The sequence below is a fragment of the Pelodiscus sinensis genome, chromosome 7 (genome assembly GCF_052426305.1).
Source record: "Pelodiscus sinensis isolate ZL-2025 chromosome 7, ASM5242630v1, whole genome shotgun sequence".
Classification (NCBI taxonomy): Eukaryota; Metazoa; Chordata; order Testudines; family Trionychidae; genus Pelodiscus; species Pelodiscus sinensis.
Genome location: NC_143058.1, coordinates 30,211,979 through 30,237,170, shown reverse-complemented (window position 1 = coordinate 30,237,170; position 25,192 = coordinate 30,211,979). Strand labels below are relative to the sequence as shown.

Here is a 25,192-nt window from a genome sequence, read left to right as displayed (position 1 = left end):
CACTCATCTATTTTTGTTGATAGCTGATCAGTCATGGAGTCTAGAATCACCACTGTTCTAAAATAGTAACTTTCTAGCAGCTGGTGAGTTCTGCAAATGGAGTGGCCAAACCAGGCGTCTTCAGTTTATGCATCTAGGAAAAGCAGCATCTTTTTACATCACTTTTTCCGCCTTTTCTCAGGCTGGGCTAAGAAAGATGTCCCATCTGCTTATTTCTAGTTGGTAAAGCCAGAAGTCAGTGATGTATTTTGGTCTGAACAGCAAGATCAGATCAGTGCATTTTTTTTAATAAGGGCCTCTGTGAATTCCAGGTGGTGCTCCCTTAGAACATTGCTAAGTATTAGCAGACAGGTTTTGCTGAGATTTTTTTCTAAGGGGAATCCTGTGTTGCCCTAACTAGTTGTCTCCCTTTTTGTGTATGAGATCCTGATGCAACTAGGCAGACTCTTATCCTGGAAGGGTTTCTGAATGTTCTTTTTGTAACTGTGAGCAAGAAGCAGCTGCAACTCTCTGGCATTTGTGTCAAGGTGTGGCAGCATTATGCTGCCCTCTTTGATGCCCCAGTGCAGCCTGTATGTTGTGTGTCTCTGGCTGACTCTATGTCCCCAGCTTGGAGGAGATTATACAAATCTCCTCTTCCTAAGTACTCCAGTGACTTGCAATGGGGAACGGGGGTGGATCCTGCATAGCATCAGAGCAGCCAATTGTTTTGTTCACCATATTACCCTGAGGTGTCTGTGCAGTGACCTTTCTGTGCTTCAGACCCGTGTGTTTTCATTTTCTCCTATGTTGCCCCTGTGTTTGATTTCTTTCTCTCTCTCTCTCTTTCAGTAGTTTTTCAGCAGTTTGGGACTGATTTTCTCCAAAGCTCTGTTTGTTATCAGAGTGAGAAACAGCTCTCATTCAGCTGTTTTCTTACCTTGCTAACTTCTTGCTGGGTCAAGCAAAACTAGCCTTTGAAATCACATGAGAACACAGAGATTAGGACAGAGCAGTGTTCCATGCACTGCCTATGGCCCAGCTGTGGATTGATTACACAATTTATAAATTGACATGTAACCTGGACAATGTTGGATTGACATGGTGTGTTAGTATTAGGAATGATTTTGGCGGTGATGATGCGTTAGTGATCAGTGTTTGCTTAAGATGCGTTTTGCTTTATTTTATTATCTCTTTGTATAATATTGTAGTTTTATAACAGTCCTGAATAGTGTTTATATGTAATTTTTTATGTGAACAAAGGTGCTTTTCTCTGTGGCCCAATGATTCGTTCGTTATTTTTCCACACCTCAATGTTGAAGTTGTTGTACTGTGAATAAATAACGAAAGAATCATTGGGCCAGAGAGAGAGAAAGGGGCAAATGTAAGAGAACAAGCATGAGAACTATTTTGTAGTCTGACGATTAGAACACTCACCTGGCGTCCCAGGGCCCTATCCCTCTGCTCAATTGTTTTTAAATTATTCACCCACAGTGGAACAGTTCCAAGAGGAGAAATTGGGGGAGCCCCACATCAGTACATACCATAGCTCAGTGGCTAGTGCATATACCTGAGAGGTGGTAGAGCCCATTTCAGGTAACTTCTTCCTCTCAAATGGAGTAGGGCTTGGACTGGGGCTCTCCTCTATCCCACGTGAGAGCACTGTGCCTTGAGGTGAAAGTTCTGAAGGAGAGTTTCTCCCACCTGAGGCCATTTAGGGCATGTCTACACAGCAGCATTATTTTGGAATAAGCTATTTCAGCATAAAAACCCTGTAATAGCTTATTTCAAAAAAGTGCATCTACATTACAAATGTCCATTGAAATAACTTCCTGAGGCTATCATGCTTAAAGGCCGCCCATCCCCTATACAGTCATGTCTCAGGCTCCTCTCCTTTGCCTACCTCCTTGAGGGACAGCAAAGCCTTTTCTCTGCCTGTTCTGGTTGCCCTTGCGGACACCACAGCACTTCTGTCATGGAGCTAGACCTGCTGCCAAGCAGTCTCCAGTTCCTGGACCTCATGATGCACCTCCTGGTGAAGTTTTTTGCAGGCTGCTCTCGTGGCACTGCAGAATCTGGACCTGCAGCCTCTGTGGGACACCTCCACACCTTACTCCATGGGCTGCTCATACAACATAGCCCCTGCACACCATACGCCGCTGCTTCTGATGACTGGACACCACTTCTGATTTCATGGAGCAATGTGATGACCAGCAATGGCTCCAGAATTTCTGCATGTAGAATGACACCTTCCTGGAGCTGTGTGAGTGGCTCGCCCCTACCCTCAGGCAGTGGGACACCCACATGCAACCCACCATCCCCCTCCAGTGATGGGTCGCCATTGCTCTGTGGAAGCTCACCACTCTGGACAACTACTGCTCTTTGGGGGCAACGAGTTTGGCACAGGGAGACTGAGCATCAGGGTTGTGGTCATGCAGGTATGACTTTCTTACTATGTTATTGGGAGGGTGTTGAATTGCTGGAATGGGGTTCCCTAGGGAAGGGTGATGGTGCTGGTAGAAGCTCTCTTCCCCAGAGGTTTTCCAGTCTCACCTTCACAAAGCTCTTACCATTTAGGAGGTCCTAGCTCTTACTGTTTAGAAGGAATTATTGAATGAGCAGACAGACAGACTCACAGACAAACTCTCTCAAATATATATTAGATAAGACACCCAAGAGTCACCACTAATTTTGGTCTGTCCTGTGCAGCTTAGAACAGAATAAGTTTTTGAAGGAGACTTTTGAAAGGAAAAGTTTACATGTGTGAATGAATGAGTGAGAGAGCAAGCAAGCCAGCACTTGATTCCTGTGTAGCTCAGCTGCCACAGGGGGGGAGTTAGGCGGAAAATCTGGAAGGACACACATACACAGCAGTGCTGCACACAGCACATAGTCAGGCCCACTCTTTGAGGGCACCATGTGGTCCAGGGCAGGCATGGCAAGACAGAGGACACCAAGCCCCTGCTAGCAGAGTCTGCTGGGAGGGGAAGGAATGGAAGAGTAAGGGGGACAAGCAGGAGCGAGAGAAGGAGGGTGGCTGCTTGACTGCCCAATGGCAGCAATAGGCGGTTGATGGCAGCTGTGTATGCCACTCACATGCCGCGGGTCTCTTGTGCCAGCTCCCTCCAGGTGGTGCGGCGCAGCTCCTGGTCTGCTGCCCACTGCTGGTCCTGCCACTCCAGAGACTGCTGGAGGCCACACAGGCAGGTGATATGTTCCCACTCCAGGCCCTCACAGGGTCCTCTGTGGCAGCGGCTCCCACAGGGTTGGGAGACTGGCATGGGAAGTGTTGCGGGTGCCTCACTCACAGCTGATCCAGCTGTGAAGAACAGAGAGAAGGGCAGTCATCCCGGGATACACTGTGCATGAAGCCTACCCCTCATCTCTGAGGCCACACCGAAAGGTCTTGAGTTAGACGAAGGCAATGTGCTTGGAGCAAGGCCATCTGTGGCCTACACAGCGGGCCCTTTCCTGCAGGGGTTTATATGTTCCTGGGGGAGCCTCGCTACCTCCACATCCCAGGTACAAGCAGGCCTGGGAAGGTGATGACCAAGCCAGGAGCCTGTGGGTGGAAGCGGGGCAATGGGGTGGCTTGGCTTCCCTCCATGCCATGCGCATGCTGGGTCCAGCTGTGGTGGCATCCTGCAAGGAGAGGACTTCTATCCCTACCCGCTGGAGAAGGGGGGAGATACTGCTTGCCAGGGAGGGTGCTACTGGGGTTTCCTCAACTTCCTTCCCCTCCCAACAGGCTCCGCTAGCAGGGGCTCAGTGTCCTTTGCTTCACCATGCCTTCCCAGGAGTGCATGCTGCCCGAGACAATGGGCCTGACCATGTGCTGTGTGCAACACTGCTGTGTGTGTTTGTCTCGGAGTCCATCCTCCTTAGTGGTGGCTTGTGGGGGAATGGTGTCCCACCACGGAGTCGGGAGTAATACAGGCCTGAGTTAATTTTTTTAAGGCACGTACAGGGATTTAGAGGTAGCTGCGTGTAAGTTTGTGAAACCCCTGGGGGCTGATTCTGGGATTTAGGCACCTAAACCCTTTTCTGAATCAAGTCCTTAGCTCCATTTTTTGACTCAACTGTTAACTAGGAGTCCGCTGTTATATATTTCACAGTTGATTATTTTTTCCTCCATGAACTGTCTTCCATTTGTCTTTAATGTCACTTAGCTTTACCTTCGTGTTGAGAGTAGCACAGTTACTGCCGTTGCTATTATAAAAATTATTGCATTTTCTGTTACTATTAATGTGTATTGCTTCAGAACACTTGACACCTCATCTGTAATCCTTTTGGATATATACGCAGGCACAGATGGTGTTGTAACATCTCAGAATTATAAATAAAATTATACATAAGTAATTAGAAAGATCTTGGTGATTAACTAAGAAGATCCATTGTTTCCTGACAGCTAGGGCAGAAGATTCAGTAAATGTCATGAATCATGTTGTACTTTTTTTCCTACTCTCATTAATGCCATGACTTGGCAGTCTGTAATAAGCAACTGTAATGTCATACTCATTTCTTCAGGATAAATACCTGCTAGGGTGATGGAGTGTTCTTGGCTTTGCCTGATAGGAGAGTGTACAATGGAAAAGTTATGTGTTCTTTTTTAAATAATTAATGCTTTGCTATTTATCTGATCTATGCTAATAATTTTTGCTAGTGGCAGAACTTGAGAGGCTTTCATAAAAACAATGTAATAAAAGTTGCATGTGACTGCATTAAAAATAAGGTTAGGTAAAGTGTGTATGCTTTAATATCATTTATTAAATGTGAATGTAACTACTGTACTTGAGGAGAGGAAAGACTATCTTCACTAATAGGACAGAAAGGGCTGCACTGGGTCCTGGTTTACATTTTACAGTCAATGGAACTGTATAAGTGGATTGCACACAGTGTAAATTAGTGAAGAATTTGGCCCAAAGTAATGAATTCATGTTCCATATTTGGATTTAACCCCATGTTAGTACTGTCAGGGGCAGCCTGTGACTATAGGCGGACTCGGCCGCTGCCCGGGGCGCCCGATGATGACGTCAGTCCACTGACGGCCCTGCAGGCGGGGGCACAGATCATGCTTTCCGCCTGGGGCACCAGCTGCCACAGCTGGTCTCAGGCCGCTCCCAAGTACTGTAATGGAACACAAAAGGGTGCAGCACTATTAGAGGTATTGTCCTTTAGGGGCCTAATGCAAAGCCCATTGAAATCAAGGGACAGATTACAATTCCAGGGATCTTCTTGTACAGAGTATGTAATACCATCTGTGTCCTTAATAAAATAGGTTCTAAAAGCCAAAGGCTACGTGTAGGAGCTAATAACAATATGCTAATAATTAAGCTAACTTCAATAACGCTTTGCTTGCATTTATATTGTGTGTTTTATGCAACACTCTCAAAGTTTTTACAAAGCAATTAGTTATGCTTTACAACAGGGCTGGGCAAGATGCACATGGAGGCCAGATTCGGCTCACCTAACACTTTGATCCGGGCCATAGACTGTATCCTGCTGTTTTCTATTTATATCTTGTTGCCTGTGCCACCGAATTTCCAGGAAGTAGCTCAGGTAGGAGGATGCTATTTAAATGGCTCCCAACTCCCGGTGCAGCGCTACCCTGGCAAGGGCCAGAGCTGGAAGCCCTTTGCTCTGTTTTTATTGAAAGCCTCCAGCCCCAGACAACTCTGTGGGGAGGCTAATCCCTAGCCCCACCCCTTCCACTCCAGACTCTGCCCCTTCTGGGGGAGGGGGAGGGAGAGTTGGCCCATGACCAGTACCAAAATTCATTAAATGGTCTCACTGAAAAAAATATTGTCTACCTGCTTCACAGAATCCCTGTGAGTTTCCTGTGGGAATGCATTACTATCCTCAGTGCACTGATGGGAAGATAGAGATTTAGGTCTTCTAGTTTTGGGTTCCTCAATATTTTTGGTGTCCAACTTTAGTCTTGTGGTGCTCGATTGTCAGCGGCACTGAGCTTCCTATGAAACCAGCTGCAGCGGTAAATGCTCTTCTCCTCTGACAGTCCAGTCCTATGTATCTCAATGTGGGCACCCAAAATAAGAAGCCATCCAAGATCATACAACAACTGCTCTTCAGATCAAGAGCATGCACGGGAATAAAAATGTATTTGCTTTTGGAGTGGCACTTCCTGACCCTCCCCCTACAGCCTAGGGGGCTGCTCTCCTCCCTTCTCACCCTCTGGCCAGGGGAGCTTGCTTTCCCCCAGCAGCCAGAGGAGCTGGATACTTGGATCTCCCCCTCCTCCTCCCCTCATGGCCTGAGACATTCTATGCTCCCACTGATTGGAGATGTCCCTGCTTGTGCTCCACTCCTTCACACATGCCCCTGCTTAAGAGCCAGAAATAGAGCCCAGGTGTCAGGCCTCTCAAAACTTTGTCTTAACCAATCAATATTAGGCAGATAACAGAGAGGGTCATGGATCTGACATTGAACTGAGTCATGGAATTATCTCTAGCTCTCTTTCCATTCTTCCTGTGAGTCAGACATCAAGTGTTACACTCAAATCTGTTCATGTCTTCCTATGGAGATCAGACCATGCTGCCACCAGAGGGGAATTTTCTCTAGTTTTTATTTTTTTTTATTTTTCAAGAATTTTATCCTTTCTCTACAATGTATTATCTGAGCCCCTCACACTCCTTCATGTATTTATCCTCACAACATGCCTTTGAGGTGGGGAGATACTATTTCTATTTTACAGATGGAGACCAGAGGCACACAGAGGCTAAGTGACTTGGGCTTGGTTTGTGGAGTTGTTTTTTTTAATTAAAAGAGATAAGCTCTTATGTGGAACTGGGACAAACTAATTTTTATAGCAGGCATGGCCAAAATTTACCTAGCTGAAGGACTCAATGGAAATGTGTCATGAACCTTAAAGGCTGCAACTAATTTTCAAGACCAAATCAAATTGCCACAACCTTTTCCACTTCCCCTTGGCTCAAGATAGAGCATGACATGCAAAGACCTCTGGTTCCTGCCAGCCACCGCCCCAATCCTGGTCTATATTACTAAACTCTACAGATTGCATTTGTACCTCTTCCACTCCTACTCTGAGTAAGGACAATAAACCAATTATCTTCAGAAGCAGAGAGGCATTGAACAAAGGGGAAGGGCTTGCAAAATTACAGATGAAATAAACTACCCTTATGAACTCCTCACCATTAATGTAGCATGCACAAATGGATTTTTCTTTCATTTAATTTGTATGAGTAAATTCTCCATGTCTGAATATTGGTGACTTTGTAGCAGAATTTTCTGAAGCCTCCTTTATCCAGCGCTAGTTTGAGCCCAAAGTTCTACTCCTCTCTACTCTGCAATGATTAGGCCTCAGTTGGAGTATTATGTCCAGTTCTGGGCATCATATCTCAAGGAAGATGTGGAGAAATTGGAGAAGGTCTAGAGAAGAGCAACAAAAAATATTAAAGGTCTAGAAAACTTGACCTATGAGGAAAGACTGAAAGAACTGGGCTTGTTTAGTTTAGAAAAGAGAAGACTGAGAGGGGACATGATAGCGGTTTTCAAGTATCCAAAAGGGTGTTAACAAGGAGGAAGGAGAAAAACTGTTCTCTGGCTTCTGATGATAGGACAAGAAGCAATGGGCTTAAATTGCAGCAAGGGAGGTTTAGGTTGGACATTAGGAAAAACTTCGTAACTGTCAGGGTGGTTAAACACTGGAATACCGTAAATTGCCTAAAGAGGTTGTAGAATCTGTATCTCTGGAGATATTTAAGAGCAAGTTAGACAGACATCTATCAGGGATGATCTAGATGGTGCTTGGTCCTGCTGTGAGGGCAGGGGACTGGACTAGATGACCTCTCGAGGTCACTTCCAGTTCTAGTGCTCTATGATTCTATGAAAGCAGCTGACCTCCAAGTGATTTGCCATGCACAATCAATGCAGTTCCGTGTGGGTTATTGCCTACTATGATAACAAAGGCTATGGATTTGTCACAGAGGTCACAAAAGTCATGGATTTTGTGACTTTCCAGGACCTCCATGAGTTCTACAGCAGTCTGTGCAGCAGGCCCAGGGACCCTCTGAGCAGCTTAAACATTCCATTGGCCACCCACACTGGTCACTGAAAGAGTGGTCTCCGGCCAGTGCCCTCCTCCTTCCAGCAGCAGCAGAAGTTTGGGTCTGGGGAGCTCGGGTCTGGGGATTGGAACATGGGAGGAGGTGAGGGATCTGGGTGGTGCTTATCTGGGGGGGATCCCCAGAACACGTAACATGCCCCTCCTTCATATGTGAGCAGTATGTGCTGCCTCCACCCTCAGTCATGCCCCCACAGCTCTCATTGGCAGCAGTTCCTGATGCTTGGGATGTAGGCCACACATGGAGCTCAGCTATGAGCTGAAGGAAGGGAATGTTGCTGCTTCCAGTGAGTCGGGTAAGGAGCCTGCCAGCCTTGCCAATGCCCATGGCACCAGCTGAGGTCCTGGTCACATTCTGCTGCCATCCTGGGCCCTGATGGTGCCCACTGGCACAGTCCTCAAGATTTAGTCAGGGATATATAGTACAAGTCATGGGTTATACATTTTTGTTTACTGCTGGTGACTATGTATGTCTTTCACTAAAAATATCCATAATAAAGGTCTTAACAATGATCCATCAACCATCTTTCCATAATAATGTTCTCAAGGTTATTTCCATCTCTGCACCTGATGTGACAAATATGTAAGTTTGCGCCTGTTTGCACTTCTATATAAACCATTTATTGAAGGGTGTATTTGGGGTGTCACTGTTCACAATGCTAAAGATAAGACTGGTAGCAGTGCTGTTTAAGAAAATTATTTCAGGACATATGTAAATGCCATTAAAAATTCATTCGGAGATGAAAACTAGTTTGGAAGATCTTAGCTATGAAATGAAAGTCCTATATTTATGAATTTACATGAAACAGTCATCAGTGCCATGCGCACTTCATAAAAAGTGTGTTTCATGCATTAAAGCTATGGAGATTTTTATTAAATCCGTCATTGGGGCATACCAATTTTTATTAAGCCTGAACAGAGCTCAAGGGTCATGATGATTTTATGAGAACTACAGGTTGAGGATGTGAAACCTAAATTAAGAATAAAATAATTCCTCTCAGCCCTATCAAAGTGTTTTTGGATGACACTAGTCATCATCAAGACCAACAAATTAAAATAAATGTTGGAATTTCTGGGCCAAACCATTTTTGAGTGACTGTGCCAGTATCTATCCATTGATCTGCCTGTAGAAATATGTTAAAGAAATGAGACCTCTTTATGACCCTTCAGAACTAGGGAATGTTACATTTAGATTAATGGGCTAATTGAATAGTCAATGCAATTTGCATCGACTATTCGATTAATCGGTAAGGGCACCTCTCCCTTTGAAGTACAGCAACAGCCCCAAAGGAGAAAGCACTGCGGGGAGCAAGGAGCCAGCAGAGGATTCAGCTGACCCTGGGCTCCACACGGCGCTGCCGCTTTGAAACACTGCGTGCAGCCCGGGGCCAGCATTCACATCCTTTGTGCGCACACCCCTGCATACAGGCCTATAAATAGGGCATGGCATAGCAGCAAATGTACTACATTGCTGTTAGTCTTCGGTTTATATTGATTTCTCAAAGGGACTCAGGAAAAATACATGATCTGACTTCAGCAGACCTGAGGAAGAAGCCAAAAGTTATTGTTAGTCCTGTTATTTCTGTGGAGTCTTCTAAAAATGGCATTCTTTGGCTTGAGGATTAATTAAATATCACATAAATACTATCTGGCACCTAAAAGGTTTAAAATCCCAATGAAGGAAACATTACATGTTGATGTTTCCTCTATGAGCCAGTACAACACATCAGCAGATATAGCATACTTTAGGCTTTGATCTCATTTCTGATACATAGGTAAGCATAGCTGCATATCATGGATTATCAGCTGCTGTGCCTTTGCACACATGATCATTTCACACTAGGTTATCCTGTATTATATGCTTTGATCCCGATCTATGTGTTCACAAACATACAAATGTCTAGCGCTAGACAGACTGGACCTCCCTGTTCCAGCACCCTTGGGACCTGACCGGTCCTGAAGGAGGGAGTTTGCCGGACGAGGGAAGGTCTGCTGGGGCTCCACTGCCCCAAGGCTGTCAGATTTTGGAATCCCCAGGGCTACTGGAGCTCAGCTGCTCTGGGGCCACTAGGGCTCCACTGTTCCAGAGTCACCGGGGCTCCGTTGTCCTGGGGCCTCTGGAGCAACATGGCCAGCCACAGGCCACCATGATGCTTCTTCCCTGGGTCGCTGAACCTCCACAGCCCCGAGGCTGCCCCGGGGTGCTGGGACTCTGCTGTCCCAAGCCGGGGCTATCTAGTCCAGGGGTTCTCTCCTCCACCAACATCCATGGTCCTGCAGGACCACGGATATTGCTGGACCCAGGGAGTGCTAGACCAGAGAGGTTCAACCTGAATTCATGTCAAACTAGCCTACTATCTGCAAATTACAAAGGAAGTAATTGCGGAGAAGCTAAATGAATTCTTTGCTTCAGTCTTCATGGCTGAGGATATTGCGGAAATACCCAAACATGAGCCATTCTTTTTAGGTGAAAAATCTGAGGAATTGTCCCAGATAGAGGTGTAATTAGAGGAGGTTTTGGAACAAATTGGTAAACTTAGCAGTAACAAGTCACCAGGACCAGATGGCATTGACCCAAGAGTTCTGAAAAAACTCAAATGTGAAATTGCAGAAACTGTGGTCTGTAAACTATCTTTTTAAATCAGCTTCCATACCTAATGACTGGAAGATAGCTAACGTGACACCAATATTTTAAAAGGGCTCTAGAGGTGATCCTGGCAATTACAAACCGGTAAGTCTAATGTCAGTACTGGGCAAATTAGTTGAAACAATAGTAAAGAATAAAATTGTCAAACACATACATGAACATAATTTGTTGGGAGAAAGTCAACATGGTTTCTGTAAAGGGAAATCATGCCTTACTAATCTGCTAGAGTTCTTTGAGGAGGTCAACAAACATGTGGACAAGGCGTATCCAATGGCTATAATATACTTAGTTTTCCAGAAAGTCTTTGACAAGGTGCCTCACCAAAGGCTCTTAAGTAAAGTAAGTTGTCATGGGATAAGAGTGAAGGTCTTTTCGTGGATTGATAACTGGTTAAAAGACAGGAAACAAAGGGTAGGAATAAATGGTAAGTTTTCAGAGTAGAGAGAGGTAACTAGTGGAGTCCCTCAAGGGTCTGTCCTGGGACCAATCCTATTCAACTTATTTATAAATGATCTAGAGAAAAGGGTAAACGCTGAAAGGGGTTAGAAAGGTGGCAAAATTTTCAGATGTTACCAAAGTACTTAAGATAGCTAAGTCCAAAGCAGACCATGAAGAGTTTAAAGAAGATCTCATCAAACTAAATGATTGGGCAACAAAATGGCAAATGAAATTTAATGTTGATAAATGTAAAGTAATGCACATTGGAAAAAATAATCCCAGCTATACATACAATATGATGGAGACTAATTTGGCTACAACTACTCAAGAGAGAGCTCTTGGTGTCATTCTGGATAGTTCTCTGAAAACATCTACTCAGTGTGCAGTGGCAGTCAAAAAAGCAAATAGAATGTTAGGAATAATTAAAAAAGGGATAGAGAATAAGACAAAATATCTTATTACCTCTATATAAAACCATGATACGCCCACATCTTGAATACTGTGTACAGATGTGGTCGCCTCATCTAAAAAAAGATATTGGCATTGGAAAAGGTTCAGAAAAGGGCAACAAAAATGATTAGGGGTTTGGAAAAGATCCCATATGAAGAGAGATTAAAAAGACTTGGATTTTTCAGTTTAGAAAAGAGGAGAGTAAGGGGGAATATTCCCACAATATAAGATGCCCTCTGGGGCATCTGGTATTGGCCACTATCGGCAGACAGGATACTGGGCTAGATGGACTATTGGTCTGACCCAATGTGACTATTCTTGTGTTCTTATGATTTGAATCAGATTTCATTTGTTGCAATTGTACACTGGTACCTGATATCGATGGAGTTAATTTTGACTTACAAGCAAGATCAGGATTGCTATCATGGGGTTTTTCTCTCCTTACTTTGTTAACTCAGAAGGGACTCAGCTGAAGTAAATTGAGTTCCAGCATTGTAATTCTGGTATGAGTGAGAGAATTGGTCTCATAAGTTCAAATGAAAATGAAATTACAAGCTCAATGCTTTATAAACACCAATACTAAATGCAAAATTCAGAGTTGTTGTAAGTGTGTGCAATGGAGTTATACACAATTACACCAGTGAATTAGTCCCTAATGCCTGTGTGCATAACATCCTGGACAATGAGCATGCAGGCATAAGCACAGTAGACCATATTATATGATACTTAGCAATGCACACCCACATATTAGGGGGGTATGAGCCAGTCCATACATACTGTACTTGAGGCTTTATATTTGCTTGTCAAGAAGCTGTCAGTACAGCAATCTGTAACACATTTGTCACTGTGATTTTTAACATTTTCTGGTGCCAAGTGATTTTTAATTTTTTTTAACTTCTTCATCTTAATTATCAAACCAAGAATGATACCAGGGCTATATACAGCAAGGCAGACAGGTTTCACCTAGTAGCTCTCACCCTCTCTCTAAACAAAAGGGTGTCATTATCCAAGTAATTTTGAGCAAATGCATTCGTTAAAAGGTAACACTGAACGACTCTATGTATGCCTCCATTAGTTTATTTCAGATAATGACAGATAAGCTCACTTGCCATTTTTTCTGTAAGGTTCATGCCTGATTTACCTTGCACCTATACACTAACTAGATCAAATACAGAGTTGGGATAAATCCATTCAGATCCTGCTTAGATCAGGTCTGAATTTGGCTTGCTGGGTTTATGAGGACACAGAAAGTATGGTTCTGATGTTATTGTTAAATACACTGGCCTAGTCCCTGCTGCTGCCATCTGTTAGAATCAGCAGGAAGGAAAGATGGCAGGTTGGAACAAGGGTGACTTTTTCTTTTCTTTTGGGAAAGAAGGAGGGGCTTCCTTTGTACTTCAGGGCTCTCCATCATCCCACTAAGCTTGGGGAGGGAAGCCTCTTGGGGAGAATAACCATTGATTTCTTTGGACGGTCTACGCAGGGGTCTTAAAAGTTTTGCTGCTCTTCATTGTGGTGCCGTTTTTAATCCTACCCCGAGTCCCTGTCATGTAACAGCTTCAATCTGTACACGTGCCTTGTGGCTGGGGAAATAGTGAGAACTCACAACTAAAAACAGACATTCTCTGTGTTTTAGAGGCGTATCCTCTGGTCTGGTAAACAATAATTCTGCAATGGTGTCATTTATTTTCACATCAGCTTCCCACCATCTTTATAAGTCAGATAGCCCTAGTTAGTGGATCAGGGCTTTGTGTTGCAGTAGAGATCGGGAACTGCATAAGAGCAGTGTGCCTAGAATCAACTTGCACTGGAAACACAGATCCACTGACCTTCCTCAACTGGGATCTCTCATAAAAAGTACACTGTTGCCTTTGAGGTCTTGGCACTAGTCCATTTTCCATTTTTTTCCAACATATTTCTGCAAAAAACAAAAAATCATTAGGAAATCTGCAGCAGCTCTGTGATAAATATGACAGCTAAGATAAAATGATATTCAAGAGGATGTCTGTTTCAAAGGTGGCCTGCTGGTCAAATGTGGCTCACCAGCAATGCCAGAGGTGCTTGCTCTCCTCTTTAATACCAGGTCTATGAAGACTGCTAGTCATATGTATGGCTCCATCCTGGTTCAAGTGAAAGGCAATCCGAATTAAGACAGAGAAATGCATGTTGGGGCACACTTTTGCACTGCAGATAGAAGTGGTTGAAATCTGCACCATTTTACAAAGATTAACTCTTTGGGTATGTCTACACAGCAGCATCATATATATATATATATATAGTAGCCCAATGTCTGAGAGTCTGTAACGCTGAAATGCTGGCTGTTCCCTCTGGGCGGCACTGTTGCCTGAAATGCTGGCTGTTCCCTCTGGGCGGCCCATGCTGCATGGGGAGTGCGGGGCCCAAACGGCCGCTTGCTCCCCCATTGCGGCCCAGCTGAGCTGCGCAGAAGTCAGTCGAACACCATGGCAGTAGGGGAAGAGAGGTGGGGCGGTGACGTACATGGCCAGGGGGTGGGTCCTGGCCGTGTACGTCACCACCCCGCCCCCCTTCCTCTTCCCCTTCCCCTTCCCCTTCCGTGCCGCTCAGCCGGGCCACCGCAGGGGAGCCCAAACGGCCGCTTGCTCCACTTGCTCCCCCATGGTGGCCCAGCTGAGCGGCGCAGAAGTCAGCTGAGTGCCACGGCAGGAGGCGAAGGGGGACAGGGTAGTGACATGCGGCATGACAGTTGCTCCAGGCCCCACCCCCTGGCTGTGAATGTCACCGCTCCGCCCCCCTTCACCTCCCGCTGTGGCACTCAGCTGACTTCTGCGCCACTCAGCTTGGCCGCCGTGGGGGAGCAAGTGGCACAAGCAACCATTTGCGCTCCACAGTCCCCATGCAGCATGGGGAGTGCGGAGCCCAAACAGCCGTGACAGAGAGAGAGGCAGGAAGGGGAGGAGAGCTGAGAGAGAGAAAGAGAGAGGGAGGCAAGAGGAGGAGGAGAGAAAGAGAGAGAGAGAGAGAGAGAGCCGGAGCGAAAGACTGGAGGCTCAGGAGAGAAGACTGACATGGAGGAGAGACATGAAAATCCCATCTTATGACGGGCTAATTGGCTAGTTATTTCAGAATAACGTTAGATTTTCTGAAATAACATAGTCTGCTTCTACACACAAGCAGTTATTTTGACATAATGTCAAAATAATGTTGAGCTGGAGGACTTCTTTCTCCAACCCCTGTAACCCTCATTTTACGAGGATTAAGGGAAATCAGAGGAAGAATACTCTTTCTCAGACATATTGCTGTGTAGACAGTGCCAAAAGCCGAAATAAGTTATTTCAACTTAAACTACACTATTGATGTAGGTCAAGTTGCGCAGCTTATTTCAGATTTAGCTCTGCTGTGTAGACATATCCTTTGGGTCCTGGCCCAGAGGTGAAGTTTGGCCCCTTTGCTTTATTTTTAAAAAGTTTGGGAATGCTGCTTTAGCAAATTGAGGCTCAGATCTGCAGCCGGTGTAAATCAGACTAGTGCCATTGAGTTCCTTGGAGCTGCACTGATTTACACCAGTTGAGGATCTAGCTAATACTTTTTTTAAGAAAAGCTCAGTTTCAGATGCTTTTTCAGGAAGTCTAGTCAGGGTGGTTTGTCTCTGATTTTGGCATAGCCCAAAAGAACAATTTCTGTTTAGACATAGGAGGATTTGCTCTCTGAGATGAAGTACAGAGAGTGTGTGCTTTTAAAATATGTATTGTATCGATGTACATTATAAACAGAGAGTGCTCATTTATCTGCCACTCTTCTAACAGATTTAGAAATCCATGAAATGTATGGTTGAGACTTCGTATTCACAAGTGCCAGGAAATTCAGATTTGTCATTGCTCCAGCAACACTAATTGAGCTGCTTCCTCTTTCCCCGGCCTAGCAAAGCCCGTGGGCCAGATCCAGCCTGTGGCTTGCCTGGATCTGGCTCGAGAGGCTCAGGGCTCCCCGTCCCCACAGTGGGGAGCCACCACTGCCGCCCCAGCCATGCAGGGGTCTGAACTACGAGTGTTCCTGGACCACAGACACCCAGATTAAGAAGGTTCAAATGTATAAAAAAATGCTTAATCTTGATCACCTAAAATGGTTAGTGAACCAGCCAAGTAAGTGGCATTAGAAATTGGTGGTGTTTGAATAAGAACCCAAGAAACCAAAGCCCCCAACCCAAGCAAGACATTACATCTGAACGTTTGCTCTGGTGCCATCACATTTACAAATCAGTGCAACATGAGTATTGTTTTCTGGTATAATGCTCACTGGATACAAGTACAATCTGAGAGTTTATCTATGTTTTATTAGAATGAGTAAAGAGAGACTAAACATGACTTTTGAATTCCCAGAATGACAATGAGCTGTAAATGCTAATTAAATGGAGAAGAAAATTACAGTAGGGAAAGAGTCCATATTTAATAAAGCAAGCATAAGCATACAGGACCTTACTTTTTTAGTTAATTAGGCAGAATATATAAGAACTGGTGTACTGGGTCAGGCCAATGGTCCTCTAGATCAGTGGTCCCCAAACTTTTTGGGCTGCCGGGCAGCCAGGGGCAGGGGCTGCGCATGCACCGTGCACCCGGGGGCGGGAACCATGCATGTGTCGTGTGCCCAGGGGACACACCTGCGCTGGGTGCCCAGGGCCTGGGGTGCAAGAATGGCTTGGGCCGGCCCTGGTCACTCAGCAGGCGCACACAAATGCCACGGTGGGCACTGCTTTGGGGACCACTGCTTTAGATGAATATCCTATGTTTGATGGGCCAATACCAGAGCTTCTGGGGGAGTGTATAGGACAGTTGGAGTAATCCGCTCTGTCTTTGCCTTCTAGCTACTGACAAGCAGAGGTTAAGGTTGCCCCAAGCATGAGGTTGCATCCCTGACCATCTTGGCCAAGGATGAACCTATCCTCCATGAAGTTATTTTCTGAACCGAGTTATATTTTTGGCCATCAGAACATCCCATGGCAATGAGTTCCACAAGTTAACTGTATGTTGGGTGAATAAATGTTTCTTCTTACTTGTATTAAACCTGTTGTCTGGCAATTTTATTGGATGACTCCCAGGTTTTGTACTGTGGGAAAGGGTAAATAACACTTCTCAGTACCCTTTCTCTATACTATTCATGACTTTATTTTATAGACCACAATCACATCCCTGCCTTAGTCATCTCTTTTTCCAGGATGAACAGCCCTAATCCCTTTTAGCCTCTCCTTATACAATAATCATTCCATAGTCTTAATCCTTTTTGTTGTTCTTCTTGGTATCTTTTCGAGTTCTATTGTATTCTTTTATAAATCTAGTGACCAGAACTGGATACAAAGTGTGAATATGGATTTAAATAGAATCTACATACCTACCTATTGAATTTCAATTGATTTTTGAAATATTTATGTGAAAAAGTGTGGAAATCATATCTGAAAATGGAAAAACTATTTTTCACTTCTGTATAATTTAAAATGTCTAAAGTGATTTTGCACTCACTTTGAAAAATTAAAAGGACTTTATCAGTCTGTGAAATCAAGGGTTTATAATTTAACCTGTTCATCCTTCAACTCACTCCTCAGTGACCGCTATTATTGAAATGTGGTGTAATGCAGCCTATCATATCTGAAGTACAGTAAATATCAGACACATTTCCGGCATACAGTCTGAATGTTGAGGGTGCAGAATTGTCAGCATTTTCCCACAGCGAGTACATACTTAATAGTATAAAGAACTCCTGAGAATAGCTAGAAAAGGAAACAAGGTGAAGTGATTCACTCTTTCGAAGACACTCTAGATCTGATGGAAGCTGTTCATCCTGCAATAAATGAATTCACGCTTGAGAAAAAGCATGAGACTGAGTTAATAGAATTGGGTAATGAAGCCTACTTTAAAGGAAGACAGAAAAAGGTTAGCTGTTTTGAGAGCTATTCAGTTTGTTGTTGCTGAAAACATCTTGTACAGCTATCATATTTTAAATCCACATTTCAAATTGTTTTCAACACCATCTATGTATATATTTAGAGGTTTGTGTGTCTGTCTATGAGTCTATCTGTGTGTCTGTCTGCAAGTCCATTTGTTCAAGAACTCTTCCTAAACAGTAAAAGCTAGGACCACCAAATTTGATATTCAGGTTCCTCTTATTCTAACTTAAAGCAAGTTAAGGGTATGGTTGTGCCAGGAAAATGGGATGTACCTGAATTTTCATTGTTTTTCATAATATGGAAAGAGGGAAAGGAGAAGGGATGCATCACTCCCAGTTATCATTGAGGGCAGTTTTCTATGGGCCTAATCCAAAATTCAATGGGAGCTTTGCTTGTATAGGGATGGCACAGAATAATCCTTTTGGCATATTTCCCCTCCCCCCCACCTGACTGTTTTCCCATGTAAGTTCATCCTGTTTGTGTCTTGTCCACTCTTTGTTACTTTTATATGGATTTATGCATGGGTAAGGTGTGGGTTTGTCTTGTTTGTTTGCTCTCCATTCTGGGATATTTCAGCTCCGTCATCTGCCGCAAAGGTCAGAAAATGAATCATATGGTCCCTGTGGAATGGGACAGACGCCTGAGTGGTAGCAGAATGGAAAAAACCTATATCCTTTGACAGCTTGTGAAATGTAATGTGTGAGCTCTGTGTTTGCAATGTTTTAAATTGCATAATAAACAATGAATTATTTAAAGACAATAGGCTATTCTGCATGTATAACCCTAGCAGAGGTCAAGGGCAATCTTTGGATCTGTTTTAACTCCTTTTGCCAATGTAGCTACAGCCGTACAATTACCACTTTGCCAGCATAGTATGCACCAGTTTAGCTATACAGGCAAGTTGCTCCTAATATGGACATGGCTTCAGTTTTGAAAGTCTGATTTTCTTCCAACTGCTGTAACCTCAGTGACCATAAAGTGGCTACACTGGAGTGTTTCCATTCATTTGTCTTGGCTGGTATGGTTTCACAGCAACATAGTAATTGCCACAGCAACATAGTAATTGCCACAGTGGATAAGACCCAAGCTCCATGTAGTTCATTATCCTGTCATCAAGAGTACCAGATGCTTCTGAGGAAGGTTCACGAAAACCTCACATCTGATATCTACCTCGCATGAAGATCTCATCCTATTCCTAATAGTTAGGGAATGGCTAAAGTATACAGTGTTGCAAACTTCTTGGTAGTTGCCTACTGGTTGGCTTCCTGATTAGCCAGTTGCCTGGATGACAATGACAGGGCAGGCTCCTCAGGACCCGCTCCTCAGGACCCTGGATCCCAAGTCAGTTTGCCAAGCAGCAAGGGAGCCAAAGATAAGCAGAGGACTACAATGCAGGGCTGCAGGAAGCTGGGTTACTACTGCAACCCAAGCCCTGACAGAGCTGCGAGCTATGCACTGTAAACCATGGGAGACTAAGCACCACCAGAAGTGACACCCACAGACGAGGGGGACAAAATGGGCAGCTGCTCCGGGGCCCAAGCGATTTAAAAGGTCCCGAGGTAGTGTCATCAGAGCCCCAGGTGGTGCTGAAGAGCTGGCTGGGAAGGCTCCCTTCTTCTGAAGCCCCACCCCTTCCAAAAGCCTAGAGCCGGACCCTCAACACCTTGCTCAGGAGCCCAGCAATTCTGTCAGGTGCCTTGCCCACAAAAGACCCTCTTGGCAGCACACCCTGTGACCACTGATTGCTTACATAGTACAACTTAGTCATGGTGGGGGAGAGCTTGTCTGTGCAACTTGTCAGTGTCTGGCCTGCTGTTACAACAGATCCCCAGCCTCATTCCTGCTTTGGACTCTGGCTCTGTTCTTTGACGCTGGCTTTGACCTGTGACTTGACTCCTGGTTTCTGGCTCTGGCTCTGATCCCTGGCTTGACTCCTGATTCCTGCAGTGAGCACTCCTGGCCTGATTCCTGGTCCTATGCGGTAGGTCACACTAACCACATCCTGGCTGTGACATTGGCCAGCAGGCAAGTTAGCCAGCTCTCCAGCTGCCACCTCTTTGGCTATCTTTCTGGTGGATGTATAGACTGCTCAGTTCCCTGATTGGAAGCTAGAGTGGGTGCCACTCACTCTACTCTACTAGGGGTGCCATTTCAGATTTTGGTTTGGGGGGCAACTTTAACCATTATTCCAGAGGCTATTTAGGCACTTGGAATCTCTAGTTTTCTGGCAGATAAATTAGTAGTTAGCTGGCAGGAGCCCTGCATCTAATTCCTATATGAAAGAAAGACAAATAAATATTCGACCCAATCGGCTCTGATAACAACAGGTTCTGACATCTTGTAGCAAGTCATGTTGTTAGGTTTAGAATTTTAATATATATATTCTTAGGGTACATCTACATAGTAGTGCTATTTAGGGATACTTCTGGTATCCCGAAATAGCTATTCTCTGCATCTTTTGAGTAAGCTCGTTATTTCTAAATATAATGGGCTTGCTATTCCGACATCCCTGTAAATCTCATTACATGAGGAGTAAGAGATGTTTTAGAACAGCAGTTTATTTTGAAATTTGGCTCTGTGTAGACAGTGCCAAATTACAAAATAAGCTATTTCGAAATTAACTCAAACTATGCAATTTGCATAGCTCAAATTGAGAAACTTATTCCGAGATAAGGGTGCAGTGTAAATGCACCTTATTACTTTGTTACTAACTCTGCAGAGAGAGAGAGAGAGAGACCCCATCAAAACTCCTATCTCAATTCTGGGAGAGGTGTAGGGTCTAGTAGGTCACAACAGGGGGCAGATATATCTAGGTTTATGTAAGAACATCAGAATAGCATTCCTTGGTCAGACCAGTGGTCCATTTATCCTGCCTTTCGACAGTAGTTAATGCCAGGTGCTTCAGAGGGAAAGAACACAAGAGGAAATCACTGAGTACGTCTACACAGCAGGGCTAAACTCGAAATAAGCTACACAACGTAAGCAATGCTAATTGCATAGCTTAAGTTGAAATTGCTTAGTTCAAATTTGGGAATGTCTATACAGCACTTATTTTGAAATAGAGCACTCTTCCTCTGACTTCCCTTAATCTTGGTACAATGAGGGTTATAGGAGTCTGAGTAAGCAGTTCTCCAGCTCAACATTATTTTGACATTATGTCGAAATAACTGCTTGTGTGTAGATGCGGACTATGTTATTTCAGAATAATGTCTATTTTGAAATAAATAATAATGTCTATTATTCTGAAATAGTGCTGCTGTGTAGATGTACCCATTCCCATTCCCAGCTTCTGGCAAACAGAGGTAAGGGACATGTTGGACATGGTGCTGGGTCCCTGCCCACACTGGCTAACAACCATTGAGGGAGAGATTCTCCATGAATGAATCGAGTTCTTTTTTTTTTATATACTTTGTTATAGTCTTGGCCTTCACAACATCCTCTGGCAAAGGGTTCCACAAGTTGACTATGATGAAATACTTTCTTTTCTTTTAAATCTGATACCTATTAATTTCACTGAGTGACTCCTAGTTCTTGTGTTATTTGAAGGAGTAAATAGAACTTCCTTAATACATTTTTTCACACCATTCATGATTATATAGACCTCTGTCATATCTCTCCCTTAATCATCTCTTTTCCAAATAGAAAAGTCCCAGTCTTTTTTAATCTCTCTTCATCATGGTTTTTAAAGATACAAACTAACCCCTAAGACTTTTCATAATATAGAATGTATTAGGTACTTCTATAATTTCTGTTTCCCTTCTTTGTACCTTTTCCAAATCCAGTGTATCTTTTTTAAGATGGGGTGATCAAATCTGCACATAGTATTCAATATGTGGGCATACAATGAATTTATATAGAGACAATATAATATTTTCTGTCTTATTATCTATCCCTTTCTTAATGAGCCCCAATATTCTGTTAGGCTTTTTAATTGCCACTACCTTTGGAGCAAATATTTTCAGACAGCTATTCAAAAAGACTCCAAAATCTCTTTATTGATTAATTCAGCTGATTTAGACCCACCACTTTGCATGTACATTTGGAATTTTATTTTGCTACATGCATTACTCTGCATTTATCAACATTGAATTTCATCTGCCATTGTGTTGTCCAGTCACCCAGTTTTGTGAAATCCCTTTGGGTACATCTACACTGCACCTGTAACTTGAAATAAGCTACACAATTTGAGCTACACAAATTGCGTAGCTCATTTCAAGTGTATTTTGAAATAGAATTCTATTCCAAAACTTCCCTTAATCCTCATGGAATAAGATTTATAGGGATGTTGGAATAGTGAGCCAGTTATTTTGAAAGCCATTTTGACATAACGGGCTTGTTTAAAAGTCGCAGAATAGCTATTTCTGGATATCCTTTGTAACTCTTTGCAGTCAGCTTTGAACTTAACTGTCTTAAATACATTTTGTATCATCTGCACATTTTGCCTACTCACAATTTCCCTTTTTCTTCCAGATAATTTATGAATACATTAACCAGCACTGACCCCAGTACAGATCCCTGAGGTACACCACTATTTCCTTCTCTCTATTCTCACCATTTATTCCCACCCTTTGTTTCTTCTCTTTTGACTTTGGAGTGCCTGACATTGCTTTTGGGATCATTTAATGATCCTTTAATTACAAGCTTTTTGTTATTTCACTCACCCTACCTCTGTTTATAAACAGACTCCCTGCGTCAAAGGCAGGATACATGCAGGAGCCCCGCCCACTTTTAGCCCCACCTCTGCTTCTCCTCTACCCCCTGATGCCCTGACCCCTGTCTAAGCTGGAGGTCAGAGCCAGGCCATGCTAAGAGCCACCCAGGGAGCCTGGGCTACTGTGAGAAGCTTCCTTCTGCCCCACTGAGGAGGCTGGGGTGCTCTAGAACAGCCCCTATCCTTGGTACACACTGCCCAAGGCAGATGGAGGGTTCAGGACTCCCCACAGTGGCCTAAACTCATTGACTGACTCTTACCATGGTCCAGATCCAGCTTTCAGCCTGGCTAGTGGATTGGGCCTCAGAGGGGAAGAAGAGGAGAAGGAACTGTGGTAAAGTGAGGTTAAGGCCCACTGCTGTCCCCCCCATCCCCAACCCCCCCCCCCCCCATTCTGGAAAGAAACTGGCATGCCCCTGAGCCTTGGGCAGGCATGGAGTGGCGTTGCAGGGAATACTGAACAAATACTATCCTGAGATTATTCAGCCCAGGCGAAGGATTGAACACTGCATTTTGGGACTGTCCCGTACAACTGGGATGGGTAAGTACCGATGGGTAAGTACCAAAATGGATTGTTCCACTTTGCTGGAAATTCCACAATGTTGACAGTTCATTCCAATGTGGAATGGAATGAAACGAAACATTGCAAAATGGAAATTCCCTTTTCTAACCAACTGTAAACATCCCCTGATTTTTGTGTGAAGAGACAGGGAGAACAGAATATCTGATCGGTTTACCTAGCGCCCGAACTGTGCACTGAATGAACATAATCTAGCTTGCTTAGACTTCACTCAGCCAAGACTGAAAAAAAGCTTTTCAGTTAAGGGAAGCATTAAGAAGAGTATGTATGTTCTTACTGACTTCAGAGAAGCAAGGTATGAGAGATGCTGGATTTGCGACATACTTGTGCTAAAACATCATGTAATGTCTTCCCATTATTGTGGCGGTTGAGTGATGATATTTTCTAAGGTGGCATTGGGTGGTGAAGTTTATATATTAATAATTGTGATTGTAAATGTTAAAATTTTGTATAGGACATACAGTAGGATTTAGAGAGGCAATTGTAATATCCTAGGTAAAGACATATATAAAATAGCCCTCTAATTTCATTTAGATTTTGGATTTGATTGACCTTAGCCCACTCACAGTATTGCTGCCACAATGATCTGTGCATGCAGCTGTGTAACCCACACTCCTAGGCTGTGTCTACATTGGCATCCCTTTCCGGAAAAGGGATGCTAATGAGACACTTCAGAATTGCAAATCCACGGGGGATTTAAATATCCCCCGCGGCATTTGCATTTACATGGCTGCCGCTTTTTTCCGGCTCGGGGTTCTTGCCGGAGAAAAGCGCCAGTGTAGACGCGATTCTCCAGAAAATAAGCCCTTTTCCGGAAGATCCCTTATTCCTACTTTCAATCCAGCATCTCTCATACCTTGCTTCTCTGAAAAGCACGGACTTTCAAGTAGGAATAAGGGATCTTCCGGAAAAGGGCTTATTTTACAGAAAATCACGTCTACACTGACGCTTTTCTCCGGCAAGAACCCCAAGCTGGAAAAAAGTGGCAGCCATGTAAATGCAAATGCCGCGGGGGATATTTAAATCCCCCGCAGATTTGCAATTCTGAAGTGTCTCATTAGCATCCCTTTTCCGGAAAGGGATGCCAATGTAGACACAGCCCTAGGGTATGTCTACATGGCAAAGTTATTTCGAAATAACAGCTGTTATTTTGAAATAACTTTGCTAGCGACTACACAGCCAAACTGCTATTTTGAAATTATTTCAAAATAGCATAGGGCTTATTTCAAAATATGTAAACCTCATTCTACAAGGAATAGTGCCTATTCCGAAATAGCTATTTCGGAATAGCACCGTGTAGATAGGGTATAGGGGCTATTTCGAAATAGGGGTCCTCCAGCCCTTCCCATGGTGCCCTGCTGCCACTCTGGCACACACCAGGAAAACTCTTCTCCTCCCCATCCCCTCCGGAGCTCTTAAAGGTCCAGAGTCTGCCCAGAACCTTTGTGACTAGCACCAGCCATGCCAGCCCTGAGCCACTCTGTTGCTGCCCCTGACCCAGTGGCACAAAATGAGCCAGCCAGTACTAGCCAGCCCTCCAGCAGTCTCCGGAAGCAGTTCTCCAGTTCCCAAGAGCCTGCGAGGGGCCAGAAGAGTCGGGCGCCTTCCTAGTCTAATGCGGAGATCATGGACCTTATTGCGGTTTGGGGGGATGCCACCAACCTCCATGATCTCCACACTAAATGCAGGAACGTGTCCCTCTGTGGCCGGATGGCTGCCAGCATGGCCGACAGAGGCTACATCCGCACCTAGGAACAGGTGCGGATGAAGATAAAAGAGCTGCGGCAGGCCTATGCAAGGGCTACAGCAGGCAGCTGCCAACCAGGGGCAGATACAGACAGCTGCCCCTACTTCAATGTCCTGGACTGCATCCTGGGGGGCGGGACGGTCCGTTCCCCCCAGGTGGTCATCGACCCTGGGGCAGAGGGCCCTGATGATGGCACAGATGAGGAGGAGGGGGAACAGGAGCCAGAGGAGGCCAGTGTCATCATGCCGCTCAGCCAGGACCCACAAGCCATCCCTTCAGACCTGTCCCAGGTGTCGTCTGAAGCTAGGGAAGCAACATGTGAGTGCCATCACTGTCCCCTTGTGCAGGGGACCAAGGACTGCACACATGGGCCTTGTTGGCCATGGATCATGCAGCAACCTAAGCATGTGCTGTGCCAATCCTGGGCACATGGCTCCAGCTTGCTGCCACACAGGGGCCTTGGCCTGTTAGCCACAAGTGTGTGTGGAGAGACATGACACGCTCCTGACCCTGGGATGGGACACAGCAGGACTCCCTCCCTCCACAAGCTCCCTCTACACAGAGGCAGGGGGTATCTTCCCCCCCCACACATACACCCACGCTGATATACAGCACAGGGGCA

General features: G+C 44.6%; 1 long non-coding RNA gene across 1 annotated transcript in view; it reads left to right on the top strand.

Annotated features, from left to right (window-relative positions):
• The window catches only part of LOC142830171 (uncharacterized), a 34,441-nt gene that overhangs the window by 8,457 nt on the left and 792 nt on the right, over nt 1-25,192 (top strand). The window contains exon 3 of the long non-coding RNA XR_012905165.2: nt 22,003-22,052. This is a non-coding gene — a long non-coding RNA (uncharacterized LOC142830171). The remainder of the gene's footprint in view (nt 1-22,002; nt 22,053-25,192) is intronic.